Source organism: Nanorana parkeri, unplaced genomic scaffold, assembly GCF_000935625.1.
Source record: "Nanorana parkeri isolate BGI_ZX_2015 unplaced genomic scaffold, ASM93562v1 scaffold143, whole genome shotgun sequence".
Taxonomy (NCBI): Eukaryota; Metazoa; Chordata; class Amphibia; order Anura; family Dicroglossidae; genus Nanorana; species Nanorana parkeri.
Genome location: NW_017306411.1, coordinates 932,601 through 939,429, shown reverse-complemented (window position 1 = coordinate 939,429; position 6,829 = coordinate 932,601).

Genomic DNA, 6,829 nt, shown 5'->3' with positions numbered 1-6,829 from the left:
CACCCGGCGGCATAAGGTATGCCGCCGGGTCCCCTCCTCTCTCCTGATACTGTCGGGCGTTCGGTCCATGACCGTGCGCCTGACTTTTCAGAGGGGAGTGACACCAAAATGACTGCGAGTCATTTTGGTGTCACCCCTGCAATGGTGGCACCCGGGTGCGGGTCGCACCCCCCTTGTGACGCCATTGACCGTACAGTAGAAACGGTCGCACGCCTTCCATACACCTGCCGATTATCGTACGATCGCGGGATCACCCACGATTATCATACGATAATCGGCAGGTGTATGGGTACCTTTAGGCTTGTATTGTGGCACCTTTTCGGTTTGCAGTACTATGGGGTCTATTCACTAAGCTGCCGTAGGCAGCCGAGTGAAAGACCGACCTGAAGTGAAGTGAGCCAAACACTGTTCGGCTATTCACTTCAGGTTTATACGGCTGATTTCAGCCGCATATTGGCTGAAAGGTAACCAGGTAACCAGAGACGCTGATCTCTCTGCAAGTGGCCGGAGCCAGCCGTAACGTCACCGCTGGCTCTGCCCAGCTGTCAGAAGCAGGTTGTCGGCCGGCCGCTCGGCCAGCTTTGGCTTTCACCTTGGCTCAGTCGAGCCAAAGCATATTCCTTCGGCTCGACTGAACCGCCCGGCCGACTTTGGGAACTGTACGGGCTATAGTGAATAGCCCGTACAGCAGCCCTTCAGTTCTACTGAACCGAAGGGGTCCTGGGGCCGAAGCTAGCCGAAGGATCAGCCGAAGCTATGGCTAGATCCTTCGGCTGCTTCGTGAATAGACCCCTATGTTTTACATAGGGTCTGGGGCTACACTAAAATGGTGGGAGTAAAATAAACATTAGCATCGGTGTCAGTGACATCAATAATAGCCCCAGCATTGGTGTCAGTGACATCAATAATAGCCTGAGCATTGATGTCAGTGGACACAATAATGACCCCAATATTGGTGTAAGTGGGCACATTAATAACCTCAGCATTGGTGTCAGTGAAAACATTAATAGCCGAGCATTGGTGTCAGTGGACATAATAATAATGACCCCAATATTGGTGTAAGTGGGCACATTAATAACCTCAGCATTGGTGTCAGTGAAAACATTAATAACCTCAGCAATGGTGTCAGTGGGAGCAAAAATAAACCCAATTTTATTAGTGGTAGTGGTCAGTGTCATTAATATTATGGCCCTCCCCGTTCATTAGTGGTTAGTAGCAGTAGTATTAAAGCCCAGCTTTTATTGGTGGTTAGTGGTTTTACTTACCTTAGCACATGCTTCTGCGCTGTTGTTTCTCTCCCCGATAAAGTTGGGTCGGGACTATACTTTGGCAGAGAGCGGAGGGGACAGTCACCCGGCGGCATAAGGTATGCCGCCGGGTCCCCTCCTCTCTCCTGATACTGTCGGGCGTTCGGTCCATGACCGTGCGCCTGACTTTTCAGAGGGGAGTGACACCAAAATGACTGCGAGTCATTTTGGTGTCACCCCTGCAATGGTGGCACCCGGGTGCGGGTCGCACCCCCCTTGTGACGCCATTGACCGTACAGTAGAAACGGTCGCACGCCTTCCATACACCTGCCGATTATCGTACGATCGCGGGATCACCCACGATTATCATACGATAATCGGCAGGTGTATGGGTACCTTTAGGCTTGTATTGTGGCACCTTTTCGGTTTGCAGTACTATGGGGTCTATTCACTAAGCTGCCGTAGGCAGCCGAGTGAAAGACCGACCTGAAGTGAAGTGAGCCAAACACTGTTCGGCTATTCACTTCAGGTTTATACGGCTGATTTCAGCCGCATATTGGCTGAAAGGTAACCAGGTAACCAGAGACGCTGATCTCTCTGCAAGTGGCCGGAGCCAGCCGTAACGTCACGGCTGGCTCTGCCCAGCTGTCAGAAGCAGGTTGTCGGCCGGCCGCTCGGCCAGCTTTGGCTTTCACCTTGGCTCAGTCGAGCCAAAGCATATTCCTTCGGCTCGACTGAACCGCCCGGCCGACTTTGGGAACTGTACGGGCTATAGTGAATAGCCCGTACAGCAGCCCTTCAGTTCTACTGAACCGAAGGGGTCCTGGGGCCGAAGCTAGCCGAAGGATCAGCCGAAGCTATGGCTAGATCCTTCGGCTGCTTCGTGAATAGACCCCTATGTTTTACATAGGGTCTGGGGCTACACTAAAATGGTGGGAGTAAAATAAACATTAGCATCGGTGTCAGTGACATCAATAATAGCCCCAGCATTGGTGTCAGTGACATCAATAATAGCCTGAGCATTGATGTCAGTGGACACAATAATGACCCCAATATTGGTGTAAGTGGGCACATTAATAACCTCAGCATTGGTGTCAGTGAAAACATTAATAGCCGAGCATTGGTGTCAGTGGACATAATAATAATGACCCCAATATTGGTGTAAGTGGGCACATTAATAACCTCAGCATTGGTGTCAGTGAAAACATTAATAACCTCAGCAATGGTGTCAGTGGGAGCAAAAATAAACCCAATTTTATTAGTGGTAGTGGTCAGTGTCATTAATATTATGGCCCTCCCCGTTCATTAGTGGTTAGTAGCAGTAGTATTAAAGCCCAGCTTTTATTGGTGGTTAGTGGTTTTACTTACCTTAGCACATGCTTCTGCGCTGTTGTTTCTCTCCCCGATAAAGTTGGGTCGGGACTATACTTTTATTGTTGGGCAGAGATCACTCTGTCCAACACTACCAGCATTATTTCAGTGCTGACAGCCTCATTGCACCCAGAACTACATGGACACTCTAGTTTGTTGCCATGGATCCTGCGGGACAGCCTGCAGGACACAAACACAATGAGACAGCGTTCCCAGTCTTGAGACTGTCCTGCATGATCCGGGAGAGTTGGCAACTAAGATATTTATGTAAAGGAACTCACTGATTCACTAAGCATGTCCTCCTCAATCATGCTTCCCCTCACAACCCAGTGCATGAGCCATCTTTGTCATTCCTGTCATGGAGAGGAAATGGTTCCTTCTCCAGGAAGTGTTTCTTCAGATCTGTGAAAAGTGGGGCACATAAGACATAGATTTGATGACATTCTGTCACAATCAAAAGGTTCCCAGCCAGAGGCCCTCTATCAGACACAGCCAATGCTCTGACTGATTTGTGGACACCATACTATCTAATTTATACTTTCTCCCACAGAGAATCAACTCAGATGGGATTTCCACTTTGTGTACAGCTTCTGCGTCAGGAACCAATATTCCATCCGGCTTATCAGTTTCTAGCTTTAATACCATGGCCAATAAAGCAAACAATCTGAGAGAGCATGATCTTTCACAAATTGTTGTCTCTACCAGGGACGTGCGGTCAGGGGAGGCAGAGCCTCACCTAGTATTAGGAAGAAAAAAGCTGTCCAATCAAAAAAAAACAAAAGTGAGGATATCGATCTCGCCAGTGACGAGCAAGTGAGGGACACGGAGGCTCCTACTTGTCTCCTCCCCACACAGTTTGGTTACCAGGCTGGGGGCAGAGCTTTGGCAGGATGGGGCGGAGCTTTGGCAGGATAGGGGATGCCTCACCCAGCACAGAAGGCACGGCGCGTCACTGGTCTCTACCATTTCCTGGGCATGGGAGCCTTCTTCTAACTGGTGTATCACTGCACTTTGAAAAGCCTTCTTCAGATAGTGTGAGTCTTAACTGTAGCACCTTAACTGAATCACTCAGATTCTCAATTTTCTTACAATATGGCATGGACTAGCACCTAGTGGGGAGCACCATGGAGGGCAAGACCTTGGCCCTCGCAATTTTGTTTAGTTTGCACCTTTTCTCAGGGTATTACTCACTATATCCCACCTAGTAAGCCTCCCATGAGTCCATGGGATCCTAATCTGGTGCTATCCACAAATTCCTCTTTTAAAGCTACTAGCAAAGTCAAGAATTAAATCAACAAAATGCATTCATGCACCCTATTAACAAAAATGTATCTTAATAGTTCATCACTCAGCTGTGGATCCTAAAATCATCTCTGAATTGCTGCTGACACTGTCCTTCCTTCTGGTGGGTGCCTACTTTTGCTTCCCATGAGAATTATTCACCCAACGCAGTTGATTTTTTAATTGACACTTGTCAAGCCAGGTGGTACAGGACCACCCACGGCCCATATTTCAGCCGATTAAGCAAAAATGAAGTTGTGCATGGCCAGCTTAGGTTTAAGTGCAATAAAGTATTCCTAGAGCCTAAGCCTTTTTTAATGTCTGTTAGAGTAGGGAAGGGTTAAAACTAGGGATGTTCAGATACCAGTATCTGTATCGGTGCCCATACTTGGTATTTTCACGAGAACTACCAGGGTTGCATCGGTCACTGGGCCATGCTGCTCCACCACTGTCCTGAAATAATAAGTCTGTATTCTTTTAGAAAAACTGTCACATGACAATAAACAAAAATGTATCAGTACTTGTATCTCTGAGTACTTGGAAAGTATCAGTACTTGTACTTGAAAAAATGGTATCGGTACATCCCTAATATATCAATCCTACATCAAAACAGGGATGTACAAATCCCAGGAGCCCCGTAGTCATTGCTCCTTAAAAATGACAGCTGCCTCCTAACTTTTGAGTTCTCTCTAGTCTCGTCTTGGAGATGGAACAGTATCGGTACTTGTACCAAATACGGTACTTGGTATCTGCATCCCTAGTTAAAACGCCATTTTTGTTTTTTTTGCCATTTGAGTCTCATTCACGATATTTCATTTTATTCCTGTAGACATAACAAGTGAGGATAGAAAATCTCTCCAAAGTTAGATTAAGACAGTTTGGACAATTTCCCCTTTATTTCCATTCCACTCCACTGACAACTCCATTTTGAACTCCCCTATAACTTTCATTCCCAGTGGTCACCAGGGCAAAATCTCCCTCGAAAGGAGAGCATACAACTCTTACAGAAGCTCTAACCCCTCACCACTCTATCCAATAAAAAAAACCGATTGGTCTTTAGATAAACATTTACAGTGCCTATGTATTGATACTTCTTTCCCATCCACCATAGACATAAGTCCTAATAAGAACTGAGTTTCTTGTCTACTAGTTTTAGGCTCACCATACACATTACTTTAGATCTAACTAAACAATGTAATGGAAAGACCTACCTAAATGATCCAATCAATTTGTATCCAGACAGGTTCTTCTACTAGATATTTGTTGGTAGACTTAAAGGAGATCATAGAATTAGAGCGGAACCTATGTGGTGAGCTTTAGAACCATCTCCAATAGTCCCATTTCACATTGGCAGGCTGATCAGATTTGCCCATTTAGGCAGATCTGATCAGACATTATTATTATTATTATTACATAGTATTTATATAGCGCAGTAACTCTTTAGGTAGCCAGATCCAGATGGATGTGCGTCTGATTACCTACAACTCCTTCCAGGTTCAAGAAAAAGAAAAGGAAAATAGTTGTTTTGGCAGACTTGAACATGACAGATCGGAAGTAATCAGATGTAAATAGACGGGTCAGCTAACATCCATCCATAGACCTAGCATGCGTCCGTACTGCTCAGTGTTTTCCTTCATCACAAGACGAAAGACATGGGGGGCACATCTGTTCCATACTGCTCCAATCAGCAGGGGATCCGTGCATGGATCCCCTACTGATCAGATCCAATGCTGCCTGTGTGAAAGGGGCCTTAGTTGGTCTGGTACTGAACTCTTTTATCTACTTCAATGTGATCGTCTAATGCAATCCCATGCAAGCCTCACCCATCCAGGGATAGCCTCACTGCAGGGGTTAATAAAAGGAGTTGTGCTTTAAGCGGGCATGGGTGAACCCAGGCTAATTTGCATGGCACTGATCCCACACACATCCCTAAACATGAGCAGGGCCCTCCTAATCCTCTTGTCTTATATTGTATTGTAACCATACTGCCCCCCTTTAAATTATACAATGCTGTGCAAAGTTAAAGAAAATGCATTTAATTACAATTTGCTTTTGATATACAATCATAAATTCACCTACTGGCATCTCTAATATAAAAATATTTTGCTGATGTACAATCTGGGGTTCATCTACTTGGATTTTGACATATAAATATAATGCTGATGTAGAATGGGAAGTTGTTGTACTTCTAATATGAAGCTATGTTGCTGATGTAGACTGTGGAGGTGGTGTAGTATGCATTGATTGCAGGCTGGCGCGGAGTGCGGCCAGTGAGAAGGAAGCATGCCCTGCCTAGCTGTGTGAGGCCATCTCCAGTACGAGGAAGGATCTGTACGGGGCTGGCTGGGATGAACTTCCTCTCTGGATGCCGGAACTGTAATGTGGTGTAAGACAACAAGCCAGATCCGGGCTGCGGGCTCCGTGTATATCAGGGACAGATCTGCAGAGACAGGTGAGCGACCTCTGATAGATGCGGCGGGACTAACAGTCATAGGAGATCGGTTTGCATGATGACAAAGAAATCACAGACTATGAGCTCCGAGTCCCCCCTGAGCCTGCAGACACCACGGAGAGATGCCTAGTCAGGACTGAAAGTAACGCTTGTATTGCTGAGGTGCCATTAGTGGACCCCGATCTCAGCCCACACCGACACAAAGTCTGTGACAGCCCGTCTTGTGTGATGTGACTTTGATTCCACTCCTGACAATAGACAGCATCGCGTCTTATAGGTGTGTGCGAGCTCCAAGGAATAGGCAGCAGCCGATCAGTGTGTTCTTTGTGGCTGACCGTACCATACAGAGACCCGTCTTCTTTTGTGTAGTCCGCTCTGTCCTCCTATAGATGTGTGTGTGCGCAGTGTGAGGACAGAGCGGCTCCGGGTGAAGGGTGCCGGGCTCTCCACTCACTGTGTGCTCTCTGATTGTACAGGC